The sequence below is a fragment of the Nipponia nippon genome, unplaced genomic scaffold (assembly GCF_047370975.1).
Source record: "Nipponia nippon isolate SJK-2023a ecotype South Korea unplaced genomic scaffold, ASM4737097v1 scaffold_5, whole genome shotgun sequence".
Classification (NCBI taxonomy): Eukaryota; Metazoa; Chordata; class Aves; order Pelecaniformes; family Threskiornithidae; genus Nipponia; species Nipponia nippon.
This window is the reverse complement of record NW_028262369.1, coordinates 3311712-3339204: the sequence shown is the minus strand read 5'-3', so window position 1 is coordinate 3339204 and position 27493 is coordinate 3311712. Positions and strand designations below refer to the sequence as shown.

General features: G+C 41.6%; 1 protein-coding gene across 7 annotated transcripts in view; it reads right to left on the bottom strand.

Annotated features, from left to right (window-relative positions):
* The window catches only part of LITAF (lipopolysaccharide induced TNF factor), an 85355-nt gene that overhangs the window by 14022 nt on the left and 43840 nt on the right, over positions 1-27493 (bottom strand). The window contains exons 1-2 of one of the 7 annotated variants that reach the window (XM_087730576.1): positions 2324-2493; positions 2062-2235 (exon numbers count right to left, since the gene is read on the bottom strand). The exons of 4 other annotated variants lie outside the window; for them this stretch is intronic. The gene's annotated coding sequence lies outside the window, so the exon portion shown is untranslated. Of the gene's footprint in view, positions 1-2061; positions 2282-2323; positions 2494-27493 lie in introns of those variants that run through there. 2 more of the 7 variants (XM_087730580.1, XM_087730579.1) reach the window with 2 other exon arrangements.

Here is a 27493-nt window from a genome sequence, read left to right as displayed (position 1 = left end):
CATCGACGGGGCTGCTAACAGCGCCGCAGAAATGGAAGCGTACACAGAATATCGTGTCTGTTTTGTCACCACGCTGATTGCATGTATGGTGTTACAGAACACCAGCAGATGTCAGTTTAGCCCCAAAAATGAATGCATGCTAGATTTATTAGCTTTTGCTTTTACGTCAGTGAGTGTCCACCAAAGAAACTAAATGAAGTTTAGAAGTTGATGTACACTTAAAAGCCTGTTAGCCATACTTTAAATAAGTAAAATAAAGTAAGTAAAATAAGTAAACCTTAATGTCACCTTATTTTTCTCCTGCCTGGAAATCAGAACTTGCAGACATCAAGCTTTTTTTTTTTTTTTTTCAGTCGTTTTTCCTATACTGATTTGTTGAGGCTAGAAAAGAATTTCTATGAGTTTTCATCATTTCAGTAATACTGGATACTTAAGGAGAGTTGTGCCAGGATGCAGTTTCAGACCCGTAATCGATGTACACGCGCAGATTTACAGAGAAAGCAAGGTAGATTCATGAAGTCAAATATTCTGAACGAATGTTTGGTTTTCTCCCTGCCCGCTGTTGCAAGGGCCGATTCAAGTTGCAAAGCAAACAGAACAAGAACTCCGACACAATTTGAACAGTTAGTACAAGCAAAATACAGCCAGGCATTTGGTATTGCAATTGCCAGTCAATATCCTGACCTACAACAACAGCTAAAATTTAAGCCACTCTTAGGGTTGCTTTTCACAATATAAATATTTTAAAAGAGAAACAGGTAAACTTGATGGGGTTAAAAAAAAAAGCCACAAACAGCAGTGCCATCTAGAAGAGTAACACTTCCAAATATTTTGAAAGATTTATGTTTAAAGTAATGAACAAAACCAAACCAGACCAAAAATCCAAAATTATCATTTCTACATAATTCACTGCTGCAAGCATCAGTTGGTTGAAGAAAGCCGACTTCAAAGTCCCAAGGGCATGAACTTCCAGATGGGATCAATGCTGATGAAGAACAAATTATTTACACGTACAATGTCAGGTGGTAATTAATCAAAATTCAGCTTCTGCCCATGGCAACGCTGACTGCCTGAGAAAGCAGAGCTTGAATTTTGATTAAAGTGGTATAACATAGTGCTGATTTTGCTAATTCTAAATCTTTTCTCTGAGCCTCACAGCGAATTTAGCTCACCTATGAACTAAATTCTCTCTCATGTAATTTTGTGTATAACACTGACAAAGAGTTAACAAAACTGGAGAAAATTTATATGTAATTATTTAAGCGAGTCAAAATAATCTCTTCCCCTCTTGTCCTTTTGCCCTCCATTATCAGATACTGTTCTGCTCAGTTGTTACTGCTAAAGAATTTGGATAACAAGTTTTCTAGGAAGTAAAATAAATTAAACAAATTTAACTGTACATATTTGTCTAAACAATCAGTATATAGAATGCACAGGTTTTTCTTATGTTTCTCTTTAATTAAATAATACTGATGTGAAGATCAGTATTTAGTCTGAGTATTGAATCTCTTTAATTATGGAATGATACAATTCCTTCAAGTTTAGAAAATTATTGTCCCAAATCACTCACTGGATTATAAGAGGAAAGTATCAGATGGTAAAGAGCTTTTTAATCAAAGAGAGAAAAATATAGTAAAAACCTACGTTCAGAGGACACAGCTGCGAAAATGAAGATTAATGTCTTATTTTTCCATTTCAATAGTTAGGTGATAAGCAAGTGGAACAAACTGACTGAAGAAGTAAGAGATCCTACTTCTTTTGATTACTTCCAGACAAACCTGGCTGACTTTCTGGAAAACACATTTAAGACATGCCTAGGTCATTACAAATCCCATGTGTCACCCGCATTGCATAACATGTCCAACTGGTGAGCTCATAATCCCAGCTGGTTTAAGAAATAATGCATCAGTTTAAAAAAAAAAAAAAAACAACAAAAACAAAAAACCCCACCACAAAACAGTAGTACAACTTGCTATTATGTCATTTGACTCTAGTGACTTTGGTCAAACTTTGCTTCTTTAAACTTGACCTGCATTTTAACCAAGAATAAAATATACATACTGTCAGTGCCACGAGTGTAAATCAATATTCTGTTCGACGGGTCCAAGGTACAAATGAAGATGTTCTGCTGCTTCTCCAGCCAACAGCAGCTAATCTTCAAGGGGGATTTTCTCTCTCTGACTAGCCAAGACCCATATGATGTGAGCTTTGACGTTCACACTTCAAGCCTCAAACCTGAAAACAAGATACACATCCCACATTTCAGCACGAAGCGCATGTTCACGTTGCTGAGGTGTCCTTGAAGCACTGGTTGATACTTAGCTGTCAGGAGCTGGGCGAACAGCTTGCCCGGATGAGATGCAGTTACCTAAGCAGCTCCTTCATAGTAGACGGGAGCATGAACACAGGAGTTTTGCCTGTCAGGAAAGCCTCCTGGTTGGGGGTGTGAGCTGCACTTAGACACGGGAGGGCTCAGGGGATGGAAGGGGTGAGCCTCTCCGAGACTGCCTGCTGACGAACAGGAAAAACACATTAGCCACAGCAGCAAACTCACCCTTTGCGAGGCACTATGGCTTTATAAAGGTGGTATTTGCATACATACATGTATTCAGTAGCCACAAAACTCGATTTGCATATCCCTACTAAAGTACCAACAGCACCCTCATTAGCACCCAGTAGAGTAATCATAGCTATCCTGGCTGAGGCTCTGAATGCAAAACACTCGTGGTAGAATATAGGGTCCCCTTAACTAATTCTGGGCGGGTTTATACAATGCTGGTAATGGTTGGCACCCGGGGTGGGTTTTGATCAGGAAGGAAAAAGATAGGGTCACTGACTTTGGTTTTTAAATATGTTCTCATTTAGGTTGGATCTAGGGCTTAGAGCTTTGATAAAACAAAGACTGGAAGAGCATATTAGTTGATTTGGTAAATATTTAAAAAAAAAAAACCAAACCTGCCAAATGCTTCATGAATCAAGGTAATGAAGGATAGGCAAGAGCTATGTTTTGAAGGAATAACATTACCATGTAATAATTCTGTCAACTCTAAGTTAACTCTATTAACTTTAGTGCAGGAGAAATTCATTTCAGCTGCTACACGGTCCTCTCCAAGCCTGCTGGGCAGAGGAGCAATAGCTAGAGGAGCCACTTGAACCAAAAAACCTCAAGCTTTTGTTGAGCTCGGGGTTGAGGGTTTCATCAGCTTCCAAACCCGCTCTACAGGAACTTCAGCGCCTGCTGATTGTGCTGGGCAGACAGCTTCAGTTTTATTCTCTAAGCTACTTTTAACAGCGAGTGCACATTAAAACGTCTGCAGTAATTCCAACTAAGTAGTGCATTCGTACACTTCCTCTCATGTACTGCTACAGAAATACTAACCACAAAATACTTCGGAGCTAACAACGCAGCGATTAACAGCTTGCAGAGGCAGGCCGGGATAACACTGCTGTACTGTTTCTGCTCGGCTGAGCACTAGCCCTGTTTGATATAAACAACTATCCCAACACGTGCAGTTATTAAAGAGTCTGACATTATAGGTACCAAATTCATTTCAAAGTATGGTGCAGTTTGCTTGTGCGAACAAGAGCAGAGCTGGGTGTCAAGGCTGCCAGGATGTGGGTTACCTTCAATGCTGGCTTCCAAACACTTGGCTTTTAAAAAAGCTGTGTTAGGGGGCTTTGCCGTGTTGATTTGGGAGTTAACAACTTCAGCTTAAATTATCCCCGAATAAATTCGGTGTGTGACAGAGGGGACAGGGGGAAAAAAAAAAAAAAAAGAGAACAGAGAGCCCACAAATACACGCTTCCCCTCAGAAACTACTTCATGAAGATAAATACCCCGTGACTGACCGCATCACTGCTTAGGTTCATGTAACAAAACAAAATTGCTCCACACCAATATGGAACTGATAGCAAAAAAAACCCAGAAGGAACCCACGTGACAAATAAATAATGACTTAAGGTCAGCTCTCAGACACATGTTATCTTAGATAAAACCATCTTTCTCAGTTCCCATTTTCTTCCAGCGTCTGCCACACTTCCCCTGGCGATCCCACCACCGCCTGGGAACTGGAAACCAACAGGATGAAAAGGGTGAACTCTCCCAAAGCTTTGAGCTTTTAAACTGCTCTGAGGTCTCTTCGCGCCCCACGCCCCCCTCCCTCGGGCACCTCTGCCCGGTGCTCTGCGGTGAGGCAGGTTTGAGGCTGGGCTTTTCCTGGCTGCTGCCATTCTCTCTTTTGAGGCTGCAGCTGCCCATTTACTGCCGTCTCGGCAGGCAGGGAGCTCCTTACGCTAGAGCCTCTCCGTGTGCCGGGCAGGTGAACGGAGCCGGGCTTCCCTGCCTCCACAGAACAGGGGCAGAGACCGGTCCCCTTCCTGGGGAAGCCAACTCTTAGTTTAAGGAAGCACAACAACTCTTCCTAATACTAAACGTCTGCCATCCTCTTGCCATCCTCTTTTCCCAAGCATGCACCCTTCTTACTGTACGTGCCTTGCTTAGCGTGACCATTAAGGAAAAAAAGACTTATTTCTTTCATCCACAAGTTGGTAATATGTGGGGTAATATGCTTGTGGAAGATTGGCATATTAATGGATTTATTACGTGAAACAGAAGTAGCATATCAAGTCTGAAACTGCAAATGATCCCCCAGGATTGCAACTGGTTGATAGAATTGCTAAATTAATCCAAACCTAAATATTAATACTTTACTGTCCTTCTTTTAGTATCGCTTCCTTCTTAATTACCAACTCCCATAGCGTTATCTGATCATCATAACAGCTAATAACAGCCGTCAGATTGCAAAACACTATTTCACACTACAGCAAAACATCCAAGTATGTAAATCATATCATCTCCCCTGGAGAGCGGCACAGCAGCGTGGTGTCAAAAGAGGTAATGGTAGATTTATTTTTCCCCAGAACCCTTGGCACTTCACGTAAAGAATTACAAGGAGAATAACCATTCACTGCCAGTGGTGGTTCTCCTAGTATAAAAAAAGCAGAAAGAAATGGTTATGATAGAAAAGCTTCACATTTAAAAATGGCAGATCTGTCCTGATTAAGTCATCCGTTATCTGATGGATTCTCTAATAACGCCATCAGACAACAGAGAGGACAATTATGATTCTCCAACCATTTACCCTTCAAATTCCTCTTCCTACTCCCTTGACAGGGTACGGGAAGGATGTGATTTTAAAAATAAAGCTGCCCGATTATTTTTCCTATGGACAGAACTGAAGCATGATTTCAACTGCTGTGATGCCATTGCTGAATAAAGCGGTGCAAAAATCCCATCTTCTCACCCTTCACCATTCTCCTTCACCTTCACCTTTCCTCCAGAATAATGCCTGGCCTATTGGTTGGCCAAGCTGTGGTACAGTCTTGGTGTAAATCAGCTGGCTCCTGTTGTAGCTGACCACTGAAACCACTGATCTAAACCTTACATTTAAGCTTTCTGTTGTTCTACTTAAGGCAGCAGCCAGGCTTATTTTAATGAATTGCTTTGATCCGACTCTGTGGATCTGAAGCGAGTAAGGAATGATACAGAGGTCTCTTGTGCATAATTCTAACATAATAATCTTTCACACAGCTGTCACCTGGACACCAGAATTATTACAACCTGGTTGGGATATAGGCAAGAAATACAGAAATAGAGAGAGAGAGATTAAGACCTTATTGCTAAAAATTCATAGTTGTCCAGCGAGGCTTTCCTTAAGGCCTCAAATATCCACTTCTCTGAAGCTCTGTTCCCAGCATCACTCACACACGTTATGTGCAAAGCCAGATGCCAATAGGTATTTGTTTTCTTATACTCCTCTCACTTCATGCTACAAACATTTGAACTTAGCAGTAGTAATACTTGCTGCAGCTCTGGCAATTGCAAAGTTCCTGCTGTTGAATTCTGTCTTGGTTTATAATCTCTAGTTGTTGTAACTTATGTTCCACGATTTAAGAATAGCTTTGACATAATGTTTAATATTTCGATTCCCCACCTCTGGCAGGACTGCCTTCTATTAAAGGCACTTTAGTGAATCTCTCAAGTCCACATATAAATTAAATGGCCAACAGTCTCAGCTGGGAAGGTGTCCGTTCCTGTTCCAGAAACTCCGATCTTACGTATCATATCTTGTCCCTTGATATTGCTTGTCTGCAGGAAGCACCAAACCAGGAGGCTTACCATCTGGGGACAAAACCAGCCTAAGTGTCGTAGCTACAGAGCCAAAACAGCGATAGCAATGTGAGGATTAATAACCATTTACCAAAGCGATGACTAATGATGGTGAAGTGCAATCTCATCATCCATTGCTACACATTAAGAGAGCACGTCACCAAATTTGCTGGCAGCCTTGCGTGGCTTGTTACATATGGACACCAAATGTTCAGGACGCTCCTCGGTTGAAATGAATCCTCTGTCTTTTCTGACTAATCCTTCGTGACAAGCAAGGCAATCAGTAAACAACTGAATATCCTTGCGGACAAACACTAGTAATAAAAATAAGTGAACTAGAAACCCTCACGTGATGTCTGCAAGCACTTTGGGATTTTGAGAGCTGGCTGATCTGCTGTACGCATGGATTCTGCGAGTCTCGATTATGGATTCTGCGAGTCTCGATTGTATGTGCGGCTCCTCCCGAATTTGCCCTGCAGCAAAATCGGTTGATCGGTGCCACAACCAGAACAGAATCTACGCTAACTAAAAATAAACTGCTTCTCTGCAAATTCACGGCTCAGTTTAGTCCAGCTCATAAATAACTTTTCAGCATTGGTCAGCAAACACAGATCCTTATGATTCTCACAACGTACGTGACCTCGTTAACTGTCATACGGGTGGGCGATGTTAGTATCTTCAAATACTTGCAACGCTTGGTTTTGGTCCCAGATGTTTGTTCAGTTAAGTCATGAGTTCTTTCACCAGCTTATGTTACCCACATTTGTGTATCTCAACAGCAGAACCATCTCACCCAGCTGCTTTGCCGCTTGCTCGATAGCTTTCAGTACCTCAAGAGGTATCTGGCAATATTGGGTGACAAATCTATCACCAGAAGCCACTTCCACCTCTGTAGCACTAATTCTGTTACACAGGAGCGGTGGGAAGGCTTATAAATCAGCCGCCTTTCCAGTATCTCTGCATGACCAGTTAACAAGAACGTCTACCCTAAAGCTAGAAAGGGCTCTGCCCACCGGCAGGGCAGACAGCCGTCCGCACAATGAACATTAAGGTTTCTTTAATCAGCACGCGATTGACACTACTTTCTTCGTCCAGCCATTTTTAGTCATTAAATCAAATTTAAATTACAGTCTTTTTTTAAACATAAAGTTGCTTCTGAGTTCAAATTAGATTTTAACTCAGATCAACTTATTTGAGTTTTTTTCCTGTTAGAATCGTATTTTCAAGCTAACAGTGAAAACTTCACCTTCGTAACCATCTATATTTCACTTTTTACATGCTTGTTTTTGGAAACATTTGCCATAAGCTTGTCTTATTTTAAATTTTAGAAAAAACAGGCAGTGGGCTATCTCTAAAGGACTTTCAGAAGACAAGATCTGTTGATTCCTGATCTCTGCATGAAAAGGGAAACGATCTCATTCAGCAAGCATAATATTTTGACAAATGTTGGCGGTTTTAGAGCCTTCCCTGTAAAACAAATCCTTATTGCTTTTGGAAAGGACTTTTCAGTCACTAAAGACTGTCTTCAGAGTTGTCACTTGCTTTCTACCAAGGAAGAATCAAACTAGTATGGGTCAATAAAGAGTACAGATATCTTCATTTCAAATAAAAAGGTATTTGTACAAGTTGCTTATGTCTCTAACAAGACTATTTTTGCTTTCATACTTGAAGCAAGGAAATTTCTAGAATTCTTTTCTTTTTATTATTACTGGCGTGTAGCAATTATGCTGCTTTGACAGATGTTTCTCAGAATTATTTCTGATTTGTTCCCAGATGAACATAATTCTAGGTCATTGATTTAAACTTAATTAAGAAGAAAACGGCAAAGAATTTTACATTTGATAGTTTTACAAGTGGTAACAAGTGATTCATATCCTAGCAAAAGAAATTCAGCATCCGCAAAAGTAAGGGAAGCAAGCAAACTCAAGTAACTTCAATTACAAAATCAGCGTCCAAGAAGAGGGATTGTTTGCCTTGAGCTACAAATATGTGCTATTTTACATATTGCACAACTAAGCAATTTTATCACACACACGAAATATGATCTTTAAATACTTGTCTCAAGGATTCAGACATAATGTGCCTTGTCCACAAGGTGGCATATGCTGTGTCCAAAAGGAACTGACACAGCAAAATGCGTTGCAACATCTATGGGACAAAAAAGCTTCAATGTAATTATCCTTCTTCATTTCGTTATCCTTCTAGATAAGCACAGAAGAAAATCTGTCTGTAATTATTTTCATGATTTGCTTATATAATCTAAAAATTTGCTTGCCCCAGAGGTAAACAGAGACTTCAGTTCACATGGAAAACAGAAAACGTCTGTCAGCCAGGGGCACCAGTTGTTCTCTTTGAGGTTTCAGGAGGCAAAGGCATCGTAGGGAAAAGGATTCTAACCTTACCAAACGTCGGTTTTACCGGTGTCTATCTCACTGCCTAGGAGAAGCAGGCAAGAGTGGGAAGAAAAAGAGCGCAGGGTTCTGAAAGGACTGACCAAACCCCAGAAAACTCAGTGAAGACGACAGTGCTTCATAGGAAGATGAAGCTTAGGATAAATTCTGGACTGTTCTTACGTACCTGATAACCAAAGAGGCATCAAATTCTCAGAGCTCTCAGTAGGTCTGCTCAGATTAAAAATAAAACAAAATACAGCCCCTCCGCCCCACCCTGCATCCTGCCACAGATGCTGCCAGAAATAGAAACATTAAATCACAGAATCACAGAATCGTTAAGGTTGGAAAAGACCCTTAAGATCGTCAAGTCCAACCGTTAACCCAGCACTGCCAAGTCCATCACTAAACCATGTCCTCGAGCACCACATCTATCCGTTCTTTAAATACCTCCAGGGATGGGGACTCCACCACTTCCCTGGGCAGCCTGTTCCAATGCTTGACCACCCTTTCAGGGAGGAAGTTTTTCCTAATGTCTAACCTAAACCTCCCCTGGCGCAGCTTGAGGCCGTTTCCTCTCATCCTATCACTTGCTACTGGGGAGAAGAGACCGACCCCCACCTCGCTACAACCTCCTTTGAGGCAGTTGTAGAGAGCAATAAGGTCACCCTTCAGCCTCCTCTTCTCCAGGCTAAACAACCCCAGTTCCCTCAGCCGCTCCTCATAAGACTTGTGCTCTAGACCCTTCACCAACTTCGTTGCCCTGCTCTGGCCACGCTCCAGCACCTTGATGGCCTTCTTGGGGTGAGGGGCCCAAAACTGAACACGGTACTCGAGGGGTGGCCTCACCAGTGCTGAGTACAGGGGCACCATCACCTCCCTAAAATGAAAACAACCAACCCATCTCTCCCCTCTGGATCGCAGAGTCATATTGGACTATACTTTTTGAGATAAAGTTTGCACAGAAAGGTAATATTCTTCTATTAGACACACCTATGAAGCTCACTTTCAAGTCTACATGCTCATCTCCAGATGAGGTCCTATGTGCCTTAAAGTCACTTTGTTTATGTCAGTTAGCCTAATAAAAGGATTTACCGCTCTGCAAACTTGACCTTGTTTCCATCTCTCATAACTTTAGCATTACTATCACTATACAGGCAGCACTGCACTTTTTTTTAATTCATATTTTTCTTCTTCTTCTTTCCTTCTTCCTTCCTTTTTTTTTCTTCTTTTTTTTTTGCCTTTTTAAGTTTTTTCCTTCTTTTTATTTTTTCCTTCTTCTTTTCTTTTTTTTTTTTTCCTCCTTTAAAAATGAAACCACAACAGTTTAGGATGGTTTCCAAGTCACAACTAAGGCTGAAATGATCGTAGGAATATGACGGTGTCCTTTTGACACCAGACTAAAGAGCCAAAGGACATGGAGCTGTCTGGGCTCCAGTACAAAGAAACACTCAGAAAACACTGGCACCAAGTGGCTGAAGCATAAATATTCTGACAGATACACTTACCAAGTTGCCAGAGTCTTGCAGGTTTGCTGTTACTACAACATAACATTTTCCACTTTTTTCTTACAGTGATCAAATAATAGTCAAAGCCCCCTTATCATCCACCCTCCAGCCTTCCTCAGTTTGTTGATGTTTGTACACATCTTTAACAAAGTTAAAAGCAACCAAAAAGCCAGGATTCTGAAATTAGTAATGCAATTCTTCCATTTCTGCAAAGCAGCTAAAAGTCCTTTTGTTGTCATACAAGTAACGAACACATCCCATTCAATTACACGCCTATTTGCGGAGTACTTGTAAGCTAAAGGCAATTGTACCCAAAATAAAGCCTGAAAACAGGAGCACAGGGCTATTCTGAAAAAAGAGTTCAGAATAGGATGCTTGTTCTGTTCCAAATGACCTGACATTAAGTATGATTATGAATAAACTCTCTATTTGGCATTTTCCTCAGCAGTTTTTACTTCAAAACACTCAAATAGCTTCAGGCCCGTAAACCCTGAAGACACATGAAATGCTAATCCAAAGAGCGGGATTAATTTTCTGATGCTAAAGTCCTGACGTCCAAGTTCATCCGAACCCTAATTTTATTGAAGATCTTTTTGGAGGTAGAGACAACGAACCTGGTAGCCACACATTCAGTACGAAACACTCTCATTGTATATGATGTGAAAATAACGTGCACTCGTGCTTTACTCTGCCTCCCACAGCTCATTCCACCCCCCACAACTACCGCAGCTATCCAAGTCCTTCAGCGAAGCACGGCATGTACAGTCCTGCTCTTTCAGCAAAAAGGCCAGATGTGGCTTCCAACCCCTTTCCAGTTCAGCAAAAGTCCTACAATGTCCATTTTTTTTTCCCCTCCAGATTGACATTGTTGTTATTGCAAACTGGCATTAGCCTAAACCAAGGCCGTTGGACAGGTTTTCCTACCCGGCTGCTTTCAAGCAGCGTGAAGAAAACTGGCCTAATTAATTGTCAGTCAGTGGTGGCTCTTCAGAAAACCGAAATGTATTTGGTTTCTGTCCTATAGGCAAACTTTCTGGCAGGAATTTCTTCCTCCCTTGGATGGGCAATTCTATTAGAAGTCTCAGAGGCCAGCAAGCGATTTGACATGTCACTCATGAGGTATCTTCAGCTATGTCTATGTGAAGCGGCTAAACCCACAGAACTATAAATGCAGCAGTCACCCCAGGTGTGGTAACACCACCACCGCTCCCACAAGACAAGGTCCCTTGCTAATGCTGACATCACATTTCTGTTCGCTCTTGATCATTTCCCAGAAAAGAGCAGAGAATCGCCGATGTGTTGATGGACACGCAGCCTGGAGGGCAAGGGGTTATTCTGCCTCAGTACTGCTTCCTCCACCGGCTGCGGCTGGAGTTTGGAGACAAAATCCACTGGGCGATAAGACTGTTCAGAGTGAACGGAGGTGGTTTCCAGTAATGCCAACAAGGGGGTCTCTCAGCTCAGCACGGTGACACTCAGAAGTCACAACGGACAAACGTACAGTCAGTGCTCCAAGCTGTGAACTAGCTAATAGTGAGTGTGAAGCGGAAATTACACTTAGAAGACACTTATTTTAAGGTTAACAGCTCTACAGAACTTGTGAAAGTGCCCAGCAGTGCTTTAAGAGAACAGATATGCACTAAAGGCACTTTTTTTTGACATTTAAACTAAAGAGACTGTGGAAACTTGGGGCTAAATTTCATCTTACACAAGGTTAGAGCTCTTTGTGAGAGTGAAGCAATATTATTGCTTACAAACATCACTCACTCCTCTGACTGCTACTTGGCACCCCTATGCTTTATTCCAGCTAGTAAGTTGGTAGGTAGGTAAGTTGGTAGGTAGGTAAGTTGGCAGGTAGGTTTGGGGGATGGACTAGGTGACCTTTAAAGGTCCCTTCCATCCCAAAGCATTCTGTGATTCTCTTAAGCACGCGTAAGGTCTGCTTACAGGCTTGGGGCAAACAGGAACAACTGAAACCCCCCAACAACAAGTACTTGAAAATAAGCAAGCTACGTGAGGGGACAGCCGATAGGTAGAACAAAACATCGGTAGTCAGAATACCCGAGTTTACCTTCCGACTTCCTTTAGTGAATTGCTCTATAATAGCAAGTAATTCCGCTGCACAGTACTACCACTGCCAAAAGAAGATTAATTGCCTTTACTCGGAGGGCCCACAAAGCTGACCTCCAGCAAGTGACACGGGAAAGCCAAGGCCACAGTTGCAAGACTCAGTAAGAACATGGAAGTTGTTCTGTGGCGGATGATTATTATGGGACTGTGTTTTGAGCAAGGGTGATGGACAGTCTATTATTTATTAGTGTGTTTCATGACAAACAAGGGGAAAAAGAGCAATTTTAAAAATTACCCAGGTGCAGAGGTGGAAGTTACACCAATTGTTCCTTAAAAATAAAATTAAAAAAACCAACCCACCCCCAAGCCTCCCAACAACCTTATGTCACACACACATATATCTATATATAAAAAAAGTATAATCTGCATTAATTATTCCAGCTCTAAAGTGGGAGCTACATGTCCACGCAGTGTCTCCTCTCTGTTTCAAACTCAGACAGATTTACACAGCGTGCAATGAAAAACCCTCATCAGAAAAATCTTGTACTCAGGCACACGAAATTCTCTTTGGTATTCCATCTTACTTGAAGTTATACTGCTCCATGAGGTTACTGGTGGCTGTTGGCAACAATACCAGTATGCTGCCTCTCCTGAGAGCTTGAAAAATGAGATGAAAACTTGCTCGAGCAAACCAGGCATGTAATTTTCTCTTCTATAAATCAGTATGCGTGGACCTATCACTGTATATTATACTATTAACAGATTCTCTATTCATTTATTTCTGAGTTGGAATATGCCTGCTTCCTTCCAAAGCGCCCAAATCGTTCAGTGTTCAGCCATTCCTGATGAGTGCAGACACTGGGCCTGGATACCCCGGGGAAAGGCAGAAATGTCGCTTACAAGAGCAGACTGGAAGAGCGATGTTCAATCAGTGTGAAATCAGCATCGCATTTCCCCATGCAAAGGAATAATGGCAATGCTACATACTTTTTAATTAAATGTCAGCCTGTCGATATTTTTCAGATTAGTCATGAATATTAAAAATTCCTAAGAAAATGGAATTAAAATGGACAAATTGGTGAAACTCCTGTGGACACATTTCATTTCTATTCGCAGTGTCCTACCACGAGCATTCTAAGAAACTACAACATATCTTTTTATTATAGTAATGAATCAACTTACAGATTCTACACGCAAGGCACAGAGCAAAATAAAATATTTATTCCAGTTCTCTCCAGCCTGTTCCCACAGAACATCTTTTGCGGTACTGTAGAATAAAGTGTGGGTTTAGGTCAGGCTTTATTACAGATTCAATTGTTAGTTGTTCTTGGGGGTAATGGAATGGGTCCCATTTAATGTGAATGAATTAGTTACGTGGAGAAAAATGGAGAAAAAAAAAATTAAGTGTCTTTTAAACAAAATCAGTGGGAATTATGTTTTCTTACCACTATGCCTTGTATCTCCCCTGAAGAAAGGGCTCTGTACCAGACTGGGATCAGAAATTTGTTTCTACCTGTAGCAGCTTCTGCCAGGTCTTGTTGTTGCTACAGCATGGAAAGATTCAGGCTTTTGGTTTTTTCCCAGTTTGATAGCCCGGATGCAAGGACTCAGTATATATGGAATTATTATTTCAGAAACTGCACAAGATATATTCTTTGGGGATTATCATCAAGAATCTCCAAACACTTTGTACACATACAGCTCAATTACAGACGTCTCTGAAAGCGGTGAAGTTACAGAGGTTTCAGACTCAACTCTCTAGAAATGCCAAAAGAGAGGGGCTGATTACAGCGTACCAGGAGACAGCGTGCAACCGCAGCTGGCAGTGCAACACCCCTCTGATGGTCAGCTGCTATGTTACGGGTCAAGAAGAGAGGACAAAAAGGAAAATTCAGGATAGATATTATGAAATTATTACTTTCCTCTCCATACCAGAATTGATTTTAGCAGTCCTAACAGCATATTGAAACTTCCAAAGGAAGCAGTCAGCTTTCAACGGTGTAAGTCTCAGTTTAAAAATTCCAGGGAAAGAAAGTACAGACTTTCAAAGATTTAATAACAGACATGAATTTACTCCAAAGACTCTTACTAGTTTCCCAAATCCAGACGAATGAGATGGTGGGCATCTCAAAATCTGCCTCAAAGCCGGGTTCCACCACATTCAGGGCTTTACGGATTAATTCATCAGAAGGGAGCGATGTTGTAGAGCAGGAGGCAGCTGGCAGGAATCAAGAAGAATCGATTCACCTGGTATCATTTACTGCCCGCCCCCCGCTACAGCCAGCAAATGGATGCAGATATGAAACATTACATAGATTCAAAGATTTTTCCTTATTTTAAGAAGCACTGACCAGTTTTCTGTTAGAGTAGGAGGGGCTGAATTTACTTATTAATAAACACGCTGCTGTGTTAACAGGCTGCTGCTGGACTATTTTAATGTGATAGCAACGGCCCTATGTTGAGGCTAGAATTTATAGTGCCCTAGTGATAAACATTTAAGCTGCAATATCATCCTTCTGGGAATGAGGCTGTGTGTTCAACCGTACATTATTATTCTGGGAACCACTGACCTGAAAAGAAAGAAAAAAAAAAAAACACCACTTGTCTTTGCTTCAGCACAAGCACACTGGATGCTTTTAGCTGTGGTTATCTGAAGCACTTCGGAAATCTCAGTGCAACTCAGAAAACTCTATTTCTTCAGCAAGAGCTGCATCGAATTCTCAATTATACAGCAAAAACTGGATGGGTGATAACAACCCTGCCAGGACTGTAGCTGACAACACTTTAATTGCAGTTCTGCTCTTTCAGCAGCTATGTGGAAGCAAACTTGGAAATACAAATGATTCATTGAAAACTGCAGGATATATTAGTTAAAGCTGCCCTATTTGGGTTTTTGGCTTCACAGGTAAGGATTAGAAATCATCATACCATCTTTTTTCACTTGAGTTAGTTAAAATGAGCATCTGAGAAATACGCTAGTGCAAAAAGACGCAGCTCCAGCACTTCATCAGGATACTCCCTGTCAGAATCCTACCAAAAGGACTCAAGCATCAGTTCTTAGGTCTTCTTTCAGGCCTTTATTTGCAACACAGCATTAGGTGTTCTCCTTTTAAGTGAAAGGCCAGAGTGCTGCTAGCCTCTAAACCCCCAGAAGATCACTAACGCTCACAAGGAGAGTATGAGATCAGGACTAAAAGCAGTGGGTGAAAGATTCTTGAGAAAGCAGAGTACTTGGGGCAGGAGAAGGGGACCTCTCCACTTTTCTCACCCTTCAGAGGTGGATTTGTGGGAGCACCAGCGTACCTCCTGACCCGTGTCCTGCTGCTTAAAGTTGGGAAGCACACGAGGCTCTCCCTGGCCAGATCTCGCTGGTGCCTCACTGGGGCTGATGCCCTGCCTGAATACCTCGTGGGAGTACTCCGGGGAGCTGCAGGCTTCAGAACAAGAACGTGGCGGCGCATCCACAGCCGGAGCTCCCTGGGAGTTTAGAGGAACTGCCCACAGGCAACTTGCACCCAGTTGGAGAAGCAGACCAGAGGTACTTAAAACACCTGTGCTGTAGTAGCCAACAGAAATGGTAAAGTGACACTTTTCTCCTGTGAAAATCCCAGTTACTCAAGTCAGCAAGATCTCCTTTCTCAAAACACAGGTCCACCCTTAAGGGAAATGAAGTGGTAGTAAGTCACTTGCTTCTATCCCAGAGAAAGAGAGGCTGTACAAAGGATGTTAAGATATATGTTAAGACATTCTGGTTGAGGGTTATATTAAGTAAAATAGTGCCCTGCTACTCTCCTGTCCCTGTGTATTCCCTCTGAGCTCTCATGAAACTGGACTGCCTCCGTCTATTAAGGGCAGACCCAGAACTAGCTTTCTAGAGTCTTTCTGGTCATTTCTTCTATGCTGTTATACAGACTGTGCACCATTTGTTACCTTCTATGGCATACGTCAGAGCATGTTTCTGCTTGCAACATGCTGTTGTTGAAGGTTTAGTTACTGTGGTGCCAGACCACGGGATAAGTGACAGAAGGGGCCGCATCTGTAGAAAAGCCAAGTGACCTCATCCCTGCCAGAAAGCACAACGCTTGAAGTTGCCTGGCTGCTTGTTTCACGACGAAAAGCAAACTCCGCTCGGCGCCAGAGGCTGGATTGCTCGCTCCCCTGTCCTCTCCTTAGGTTGTAACCTGCGTGCCAGTAAGCGAGCAGACCGTGGCCCTAACTACCAGCTACACGGGATCTGTAAAGTTTTGCTGCTCTGGCTGCAAGGTCACGCAGCACAGAGGAGCCGGTGTGTTTGGTCCTTGTCCATGCAGCAATAAATATTTTTGCCTCTGTGCAAGATTGCAAACAAGACAGATGCACCTGCAGCCTGGGTTGGAAAGCTAACTGAGCATTTTTACCTTCTTCCCCAAAAGAAAAGAGAACAAACCGCAACACCTTCAATCTGTTACATTCAATGCACTTATTAGGTGATAAAATTTAAACAGATTTCATGTCTCTGTTGAAGAGAAGTCACTACTAATGATTAAGGACCAACAGCATATACGCAGCTGTAGATCCTCTTGCCTATTTTATTTTGTATGAATTGCCAAATAATGGCAGTGCTGCATGCAGTACACCCAGCTCCTTGACAGCTCATTGCCCTGTTTTAAAAACTCAGCTCCACTTTCTAGCAAAGAGTTTTCTTAGAACTGACGCTTCTGCTTAGGTGGAAAATGCTTTAACCTGAGATCCAGGTTTTTCAGGCTCACAAAAAAGGCACCAAGAAAAGGCAAAACTCCATTTTATAACATCAACTTGCAGAGTTATCTTTGCATTTGAAATGTAACTTCCCGAAGAAAAGACATGCAAAATGCTAACTACAGACAGCTAAGATTTATTAGGAATCCATTGAAATATTGTCTGTCCTACAACTACTTCCTTCCTGCACATATTACTTTTAAAATAGATTTCTACATCCTTTCTAAGTTGTATGGCATCTAATTTTTCCCCAGCTGCAAGAGCTCTTTGTAGCTACCCACATCTACTAGTTGCTACAAAACAGTATTCTCTTCCATATCACCTGTGCTCCTTTTTTAAATTTTTTTATTTTTAAACTTTTACAAATAGATTCTTTCCAGATGATACAAGCCATTCCCTATATGTGAGCTCAGTCATCTTTTTCTTCCTTCCACCTCCATCGGGGTGACAGAACTACCATCACCCTCTTTCCCTTTAGCTCCTTTGTTAACTAGACACAAGTATGTGACAGCTACTAGTAATTACAGTATGACAATAAAGAGAGAACTTAATTCCACTTCATCCTTTGCTCCCACCATACACGAGATATTATTCCCACTCCTGACGAGACCTCTCATCAACTCCTGATCCTTCAATCATCTTTCCTCCTCCAGCTCGTGCTTCCATGCCGTCCCACCTCTGGAACCGCAGCGGCTCTTCTCTGGCCGCCGTCCTGTAGCCCACAGCCCCTGCCGAGAGCTGCGGGAACCACGCGTGGGACAGACTCCAGCCTTACGTGTGTTCAGAGGTGAATTTATGCTTTCAAGATTCCCTGCTGATAACAGGATTTTCGCAGGTTGTGAGTTAAAGAATCTATTTGCAGAAAACTAGCGTGCAGCTCCTTCACGGTAATTACTCTGACAGCTCCTCAATCATCTCTCTCAAAGCAACGCTAAACGCATCAAGTTCAATACCTGTTTTAAGACCATGAAAGAATATACATACCAAAAATAAAAAAGGAATCACATGAAGGCATTCTAGATCATCAGTAACACCGAATGTTATCCTCCTAGGCAATGAAAGTGGCTGAAACTCATCAGCTGCCTCTAAATAATTCAGAATGCTGTTTGACCACATCTAAGCTCAGTGTTAATTTGTACTCTTGCTTTCCTCTTGAGTAATGTATCACTGAACATTGATTAATTCAGTGATGAATCTCAAGTGGAAGTGAAGTAAGTAGTTTGAAGGGGGATGTAACATGGTCACAAGTGGGTTTAAGCATGGTAGCATACGGTCATTTACCAATGACATTCAGTTTCAGTTTATTAAGCTTTTACTTAGATTCACCCTAAATGGTGTACAAAAATCTTCCTCCTTCTTTCTCCTTAGAAATCCACAGGGTAATCTGGACACTGTGTGCATAGATACAGCAGTTTGGAGAAGCTTTATTGTAAAGGGATATTACAACTGTATATTCTCCTAAACTAAGCTTTTTTTCCAAAAGAAAACTTTTGCCAGTATTTTGAACCTTAAAATTATTATGGATGTACCAAGCAACAATAGTAGATGGAAGAGAATTCACCAATTAAAATGAGGATAATAAAAGATGCTCATCAAAAAAGGCAAGTTTTATCCAAGGAGATACAAAAAGGGGGTAAGAAACTTCAGGGTCAAAAACACTGAACTTTGCCTCTACAGAACACAGTTTATTTTGCAATTTAGGAAAGAAGTTGCTTATCATGCGCAGATGGATGCTTACTAAAGCCATGCCGCAGTGAACGCAGTGGATGAAGCCCATGTATCAAAAGTAACGGAAGTAGCATTTCATCACAGATCTTAATATAGGCAAGCCTTACACTCCAGTGGTAAGTCCTCAAGTAAGTGACTGCAGGAGACATATTCTGAGCCATGAAAAGAGAACGCAGCAGCCTGGGAGAATTTAGCCATACTTCCACAAAGAATGGCAGCATAAAAACATCTTCTTAGATTCTTAAAGAATGTGATATAAATACTTTTTTCATAGCACCCCATCACCTTTCCAGTGTTACTGAGAAGTCTTCCCAATCACAATTCTTTCATAAATGTAATACACATCCCCTGCTCTCATCTCCGGTTCCTGTGTGCGTGTAACACTCACCCTGTCTCCCAAGCTGCAGCCCAACACCGGAGTCTGCTCAGACACCCAGGACCCTCACAGAGCTGCTGGGCTGGGCAGCTCTTTAGAGTGGATGCTGTAATGGTTTGCAGCTGAAAGGGTCCCTTTGAAACAAGCTGGTTTTTTCAGAGCTGTATACAGCCTATTTAGTCTGGTCCAGCTCATCTGGAAAAGAAGAGATAATACAAAAGTTCCCACTACTCTCCCATGAATTGCTTGAGTTATTGAAGTCCTGGACATGACAAAAAAATGGACTGCATAATTTTTGGTGTTAGGATTGCATATATTAAAATATTCTCTTTTCAATCACAGGAAGAACTAGGGAGAAAATTTGAGACTTGAAAGCAGATGATTAATTTTCTTTCTAGGCGATGTAATTCCCCATCAAACACGCCTAGATAATGCCAGCAGCACCAAGACGCACACTGAGCTTTGTAGCTCATGTAAGCAGAGAACAGGGTAGTTTGCATCTAGGACATAATTGCTTAGCAATGTTTTAAATAACATTCAAAAACCTTCAATAAAGTGAAAACTAGGCTTTATGTATTAAAAGCCTGTTTAGACTTCCAGAGAGCCACAGTCTCTTTTAAATTTAACAAAACAATTGCAAAGATCCTTTCTCCAAATACCTTACAGTAGGTACCTTATGTTTCAGGCCCTCCGTTACTTTCCTCCCGCAGGAGGAAACCCTGGATTGAAGGGGCTGTGCTAGCAAGTGCCAGGGCAGCGCTCTCCAGGTGTGCGGCCGCGTCAACCCTACAGCAGAGCTCCTCTGTCCTCTCCTTCTCACCTGCCTCACTGACAGCAACACAGCATGAGGAATCCCTGTTGTCATCAGTAGTGGTAAAAACAGACGCTGGCTAAAAATTAGACCAGAAAAGCAACATCTGGTAGAGAGGATTGCTTGGTATTAGGAAAACTTGACAAAATTATTTAAAAGAGCTTCAAAGCCCTGAAGAACTGTCTCTTCTCATATCCATAGCATTCAGCTGACACTTTCAAATATAAAACCAAAACACTACAGATAAAAATCATCGACCTCTCCGTTACGTTCCGTACAACTAGACTGACTGCATACAGGTAAATACTTTATACCCTTTCCAGATTTTTAATCATGAAATGAAAGTTTTCATATGCAGTTTCTGACTATAAGAGTTAGTGACTAATAATACTCCATGAAACAGTCCAACAAAACATTTGAAGACAAAAGGAAGAGCTACACTTCCAAACCCAGTACCCAAGCCTAAGTAGCTAAAACAACCTCTCCCTATTATCCACTCAATGCCAGGTGACTGTAGGAAATTAATAGCATGGCTTTTTCAGTGATGCCCCTAACAAAACCAGAAGATAGCACTACAGCCTGGACCATAGATAAGAGAAATCAATTTAAGTCTCACAGGAATTCAAAAAAAAAAAAAAAATCAGGTTATTTGTACAAGTACACTGCTTAGTTATGGCCTGAAACCATGTTTTGTTCTGCCCAAAACAGCTAGGCAGTATGGCATATGATAAAATCACACAGTCACATTATGGGCTGAGTGCATTTTTTAGATTTGGGAAATTACTCAAGCTTTTCGTAAACCAGGCTGAAGCCTTGCTGGTGTCATTCCCCATTGCTAAGTTACAACGTACAGCACCATATACAGTTCTGGTATAAGCACAGGCACTTGTATAAAGTACTAGTACTTATTTATCTGCTAACAAAAATCTCATGGTAACGGCACGTCTCTGCTGCACCTCCTCAGTCGGTTCCAGTACCCGTTCACTCAGAACTGACTATTCCCTTCTCCTTCCGCGGAGATTGGCACTGACAGCACGGAACTTGCTGCACCGCTCGCACAGCACCGGCGCTTGTACCTCAGGCCAGGAGCCAGCAGGCGCTGAAAATAGTCGTGACTCTTTGGCATAAGCCTCAAACATGGGTATCTTTGTGTGTTTAGTTGGTTGCAGGCTTTATCTTTGCTACAGTTATTTTTAAGCACTATTAGCTGCAGAAGCCATAGCAAATCAGGCAATTAGCTTAACCTGGTTTAGATCTGTAGTCATCCCACCCAATTTCAGGCATCTAAGGCATCTGAAGTGTTCATGCAGTCACCTGCATTCCACAAAAGAGATGCCCAAAGACAAGCTTAACCCAAGCATTCTTTAGCAAGTGCTCGGCTTTGTAATTTATGATTTCTTTTAACAAACTCTGTACTTAAATGTTTTGTTTAATAGAGGATGGAAGCTATTCTTTTCTAGGGCAGTTTTAGCATTTGCAGTTAGAACTTACTGCATCACTGAAACTGGCGTGTTTGGAAAGCACTTGACGTCTGTACTCCAACAAAATACAGGTGCAAAGTGCCCTAAAGAGAGCACAGCCACACCTTAACGCTCAGACCACAATCTGCTTCACTTCTAGGAGACTTCTGGGAAAAATCAGAGTGTGTCTGCCAAGAAACAAAAGAAGGCAGGCGACTTTTGCATTGAATCACCCGCTAGAATCATACTGCCAGTGTCGCTGCTGCCAGACTGTAGAGATGACTTAACCGCAGGGCTTGTGTTGCGACTCGGCACTTAGCGAGCACCTCCTCATCCTGTTAGAAAAAAAGATGCAATTTGAAAACAAGCGGTGTTGAGTGCGCTGGGGTGAGTTAGGCTGCATTCTGGTGTAGGCTTAATTCTGAGGCCTTGCTTACACAAGAAAGTTACAGAGTTTAAACTGCAGTTTAAATAAAAATAAAATGAGTCATATCCAATCTAGTTAGATCAGTAGAAATCACTTCAAGGATACTAATTTCATTACCACAGATTGTCTCATTGCAGCTCAGCTATTACAGATACTCATGGTTAAACATTAAGAGCTGCTTCAGACTCTTTTAAAAGTGAATTTTAGTGTGATTTGGGCCATTTGAAAATTCTGTTTATTCTAAGCTATAGATGTCCATATACCTTCTCATACTCTAAATGCTCAAAGATTACAAGCCGAAAAAGTGTAAACCGCTTGTTCCTGGTAATAACCAAAATTGTTACTGCTGCTTTTTCATTAAAAAAACGGCCTCAAGCTGTGCCAGGGCAGGTTTAGGTTGGATATTAGGAAAAACTTCTTCACCGAAAGGGTGGTCAAGCATTGGAACAGGCTGCCCCGGGAAGTGGTTGAGTCTCCATCCCTGGAGGGATTTAAAGGATGGGCAGACGTGGTGCTCGAGGACATGGTTTAGTGATGGACTTGGCAGTGCTGGGTTAACGGTTGGACTCGATGATCTTAAGGGTCTTTTCCAACCTTAACGATTCTATGATTCCATGATTCTATGAAAAGATCTTCCAGTCTTTCTGACAGCACTGGCTTATTCACATCTAGTGAGGCTGTGTCACTTGGCTTACAGACATTCAGTATTTCCATTCACTGTGAAAGTTGCACCTGTAAGTATGGATGACACGAGCACAGAGACCTATGGACAACATAATTGTCAGAAGAATCCCTGTTAAAATAGGAGAATGTGATAAAATATCACAGAAATGGATGCAGTTAATATGAAATTAAAATCTACATATAGATCACAGAGAGGTATCTGCAGCTTGAATAGTGGGGATAAAGCTTCTTATCTATCCTGCTTCTGCCACATAGGAATGCAAAGCATCAGACCTCCAGCCCACACAGTTTTTTTCTTCTGAAGAAGCAAACTCCCAAAGGCTTCTGTGTGAAAACTTTACAAAGGCCTCGGGGCTCCAGCCACTGCAGTAGCAGTGTTGTACAGCCAGCCACCTCTCCTTCTCATTCCGGTAGATTCTGCTCTTCCTGCAATTTTTTTCTGCTTGCCTCTTTCTCAGTAACATCACTTCATCTTGGTAGTTTTCACCATGTGTCTTGGTTCCTATTTGGTTCTGATTTTTTTTCTTTTTATTCCTTTCAAACTCAATGTACTGGATCCAACAGAGGCTAAAAGGAGTAGCGAGTATGTCCTTCCTTATACCAGTGCCTTTCAAGGCATATCTAGACTTTAATAAAAGACAAAAAAGCTTTAGGTACATAGTGTATTGCCTATTGTAAGAAACTCAGAATGCGTTAGTCTTTTAAATTGTTCCTGTTTGCATGTTTGCCATATAGAAGTGGAGCCCAAATCTACTTTTGATGCTTACGTAGGGCTCATACCTATGTCCAACTGAATTGTTTACAAAGGTGGGTCTCTCTCTGGAAGTAGAAAACTACCCAAGTTGTGCCCAAGGCTTTCAAGACCAAAGTAATACTGAAAAAGACCTGCCTCTGTTTCCCTACCTCGTGTCGTCGGCCTGGCAGGGCTCACACAGGACAGCAGCCACCTGTCCCGCGCCACAGCCAGGAATCGTTAGAGAATGAGGGCCCGAGCGTCCCGGAGGTCAGCACTGCTGAAGGGAGGAAATGCATGCTTGTATCACAAGCATCTTCTGCCACCAGCAAAGGGTTAAATAACTTACCCAACTGCAGTCTTCTTAGGCAGCATTCGTCAAAAAGAAGTACTACACAGGAGCCAACAAAGCATTTTCCCCAACTGCAGTATATATAGAGAGGATTTGTGCTTTGCAAAGGATGGCAAGAAAGCAGCAGCCCAGCAGCAGGTGCGACCAAAGGAGTGGGCATAACAGAGTAGGTCTGACGTCACACAGAGGTGTGAAACAGCCCTAAAAGTGTGACGTGGTATAATTCAAGATCAAGGGAACTCCACAGTAACATAGTAAACAGGATCATGAACTGGGAAGCGAGCAAATTGTGTCTTTCTCCGGTATTAGTCAGGATTGTGCATGTTCCTTAAGCCTCAAAGAATTTCATCCCAGAATTGGCAGGAAGGGTGGAATCCTTTATGCGGTCTCCAGAGCACCTGGAGACACTTTGGGAATCAAAGGGAAATAGATAAATGTAAGTTATTTCCCCTGTTAAGGGAGTTGCCATTCATCAACTCTCGTATCATATCCGTTGCACTTAATTTCTTTAAGCACCTTTAGATTCTCTGGCAGAAAGACAGCACGGAGAAAGAGGGCAGCACAGTAAAGCTGGACATCTAGAAGAAACAGGATCACTTTCAAAAACACTGCAGTGAGAGCTTTAAACTCTTCTGCTCTCTATCCAAAAAGCATACTAAAATTGGGAAAAAAGGTGACTAAATATATAGTGTACTAATTTTGTTCCCTATCTGACAAATTATATCTTCTGTTGGGCCGTAATGAAATCTGCAGTTAAATGACAAGCTTCACTCATGCTGCCAAGACCCTAATGAGCTGCATTCCCAGCTTTCTGAATGAGGAATGAGATTCCTTTCCCCTTGAAAATGCTGGGGAGTGGCAGGGCAGCAGAGACGACGCAGCAGTGGCAGGACTGCATGAACTGCAGCACTGGCCAGGGAATTCAGAAGGCAGCGGAAAAGGAACGTTGTTTCCTTCACAAAAGAGGCAGTTATAATGACAGAAAACTCACAAGTGAGGATTAGACGTCCCTGCACCAAATGCACAATACTCCATTCATTCCTCTTGACGAAATGAGCTACTTTCACCCAGACACAAAACAAAAACTGGGTTCCCTACAAGAAAAGTTTAGTGTATGTCAAAGCCTCCATCACTGCACTGCTGATAACAAGCCTTGAAGTATCAAAAGCGACAGACATACCTTTTATTTGTTGATGGATTGCAGAAACATTTAACTTCCTATATAAAATCCTATATAAAATGGTAAACAGGACTACAGGGCTTCGTTTCCACACACACACATACATACATAGAGGCTGGCATGCTGTGTTGCCTAAACTCTGCAGAAAACTGGCCAAATGCTACAGGAAAAGTTAGGATCTGTCACTTTTATAGTAAAATCTCTTCTTTGTAGAGCTCTCCTTCAACTGTATGAAATAGAGAAAGAAGAGTTGAGGAATAACATCCCTAGAAATTACAAATGAAGGAGGTCTCTTGTCTCACTCTTTTTTATGCATGGACTCTTCAATAAGCGAGACCATGGTCTTCCCGCGTCCATGAGCCGTGCTTACATTCACTGCTTCCATAAAACCGAGCATGGTGGTTTTAGATCCGTGGGGATTCTTACATAAGAGCTTGATTCCAGGTATGTCATGAGTTGTATGTATGTCATGTTCTTTGGAGAAGCCCAATATAGAGACCAAACAGATAAAAGCAATGACTGTACTAGGCATCAGCTAAGATATTCTGTCTCCCTCCGTTTATCACACCTTAGCTGGATAGTTCCGAATGTACAAAAAGCATAAAAACAAACAAGCAAGGAATTTATCGAATAGTTTTGCACGTTCTCACAATTTCTTACAGCTTTCAAACAGGGACTGTCTCGCTTCTTTAACTCTCCTAGGCAATTTGGAAGGAAAGATACTGGAAAGAAACTGTGGACGTTTTGTAATATCACCACAGAGGATGGAAGGGAGGCAGCAATATTTATTGCTCTACCTGCCCTAGAAGTTACTAAAACAAGAGATGCCCATCAGTGTGAATGAGCTGCCATCTTCCTTCTTCCCTAACGTTCCGTAAGTCATTTCCGACAGAGCCTATACGCCAGCAACAATAAATCCTCTAGACTTATTTTGAAGATGGGCATCTCTGGTTTATAAAAAGCTTTCTATACCACATCATTTACACAGAGAAATTAATTAACTCGTATCAGCATTAAATTATAGGCTGTGGTAGTATTGTAGCTCCTGCTGGAAAATCTGCCATGTGCAGTTCAGTTGCTAATCAGACCTTCAGTTTAATAAAATTGTTTCCATTTACTGTTAATCACATTTGCAATTTGCTTCTGACAGAGTTTCTAATTGCTGTTAGTAAGGGCTTTCAGGACACTGGGGGACTGCACACTCTGTTCTTGATCTGATCCTACTTTGTGCCCCATCATACAATAGACTGCTTAAATAATTATTTTTAAATCATTCTGTGGCTGTTCAGCTGCTCTGTATCACAGGCTATAGGGAGATTGGACACCCTTTGAATACTGATGCAAGACCGAGAACTCTATATACTAGCAAAAACATTTACGGAAAGTGAATTTCAAAGCAATTGCAGCATGCTGACAATCTGTGTGTGATCATTTAAATCCCTGAAGTACCACCCCAAGATTCTCAATTAAGCACCAGTGCCTAAATGGAGAGATTGTGATTGAAAAATTGGAGAAATAACTTGGAGCTATTTCAAGATAGCAGAAATTTTGAATATATACAAATTCATAAAAATAAATAGATAAACATTAATTCTGTGCAAAAAGTCGCTAAATTGGGATTAGTTTTCTCAAATCTTTGCATTTGTAACTCTGCAAAACTGTGGCACGAGTTTTCCCCTTACACAAGAATCGCATGATGATAGAAGAAACACTTCTCTCTTCTGATAAGGGTGCATCTGAATTCAGAAGTATTTCTTACACCTTGTGCTTGAAAATGTATGACAAAAGCAGAAATTAGTCATGGAATGCTGCTAAGGGTTTGCTCAAAAACTTATCTATGCCTTCCTTACTAAACCTGGTGATACTTGATGCACTTACAGAAAATCTATGTTCAGGCTTTGGATATAGAATTAGGCCTGTGTCAGCAATGAAATAACTTCTACCTTATTTTTTCGATTCAGCCTTCAATAGTGGTTTATCACACACACATAATTGTACATGATCAATCCTTTGAAATCAGTGAGAATGCTAAGATTTCTACAGGATTGTTCGCTCAGCCTATTTACTTCTGTCTTGCATACAAATTTCTGAACAAATTAGAGTTTATTTATGCTAGAGCCTTAAATTTTGCTATTAAGACATTGAATGTCCTGTGACTAAATCAAAATATTGTTTGTTCCTCATAATTGCAAATGTACCACTCCCTCCCTCTCCAAATACTGGAATTAATTTTGCCCTCAGCTGTATCTATTCAGTTTCCACATATTAGAGCTGCAGTTAGAACTGCAAGGGCCTTGTTTTGCTCCACTGAAATCGATACTAAACCAGCAATTTATTTCAACGACAATGTGCACTAAAACAGGCCCTCAGTCTTTGCTACCTATTGAAGAGAGAGGCTAGGAAACGGGGTCTTGCAGCTCCTGGCTAACCATCCCTGTATGAGCTCCTGTGTGACTGCTCAGGACTTCAGCATGATGCTATAACGGCAAGAGTATTAGCAAAGAGATGGTATTAGAGACAGCCTGCCTCAGAATGTCTTCAAAATGCTTTGAAAAAATTACTGAAGAACTCATATTCCCTGCACTTTGCTGTTTGACTTAGATATCGTCCTATCCTTACGTTTGTGGAGGTTTGGTTTTTTTTAATTTCTTGCCATGCAAGAAGATTTAGAAGCCTCTTACTAAGTATAGGTGAAGTTGACAGAGCTTCCTCTCTCTCTCCTTTAATTCCGTTTTATTCTGACAAAGTACTTTCAGTGCCTGTCAGGAGAAAAGTCCTTACACACCGAAAACCACCAAAATATGTAGAACAGAATACTAATACAATCTTAAAGAGATAAACAAAATCTTGTGAGCACAGGCATTCGGG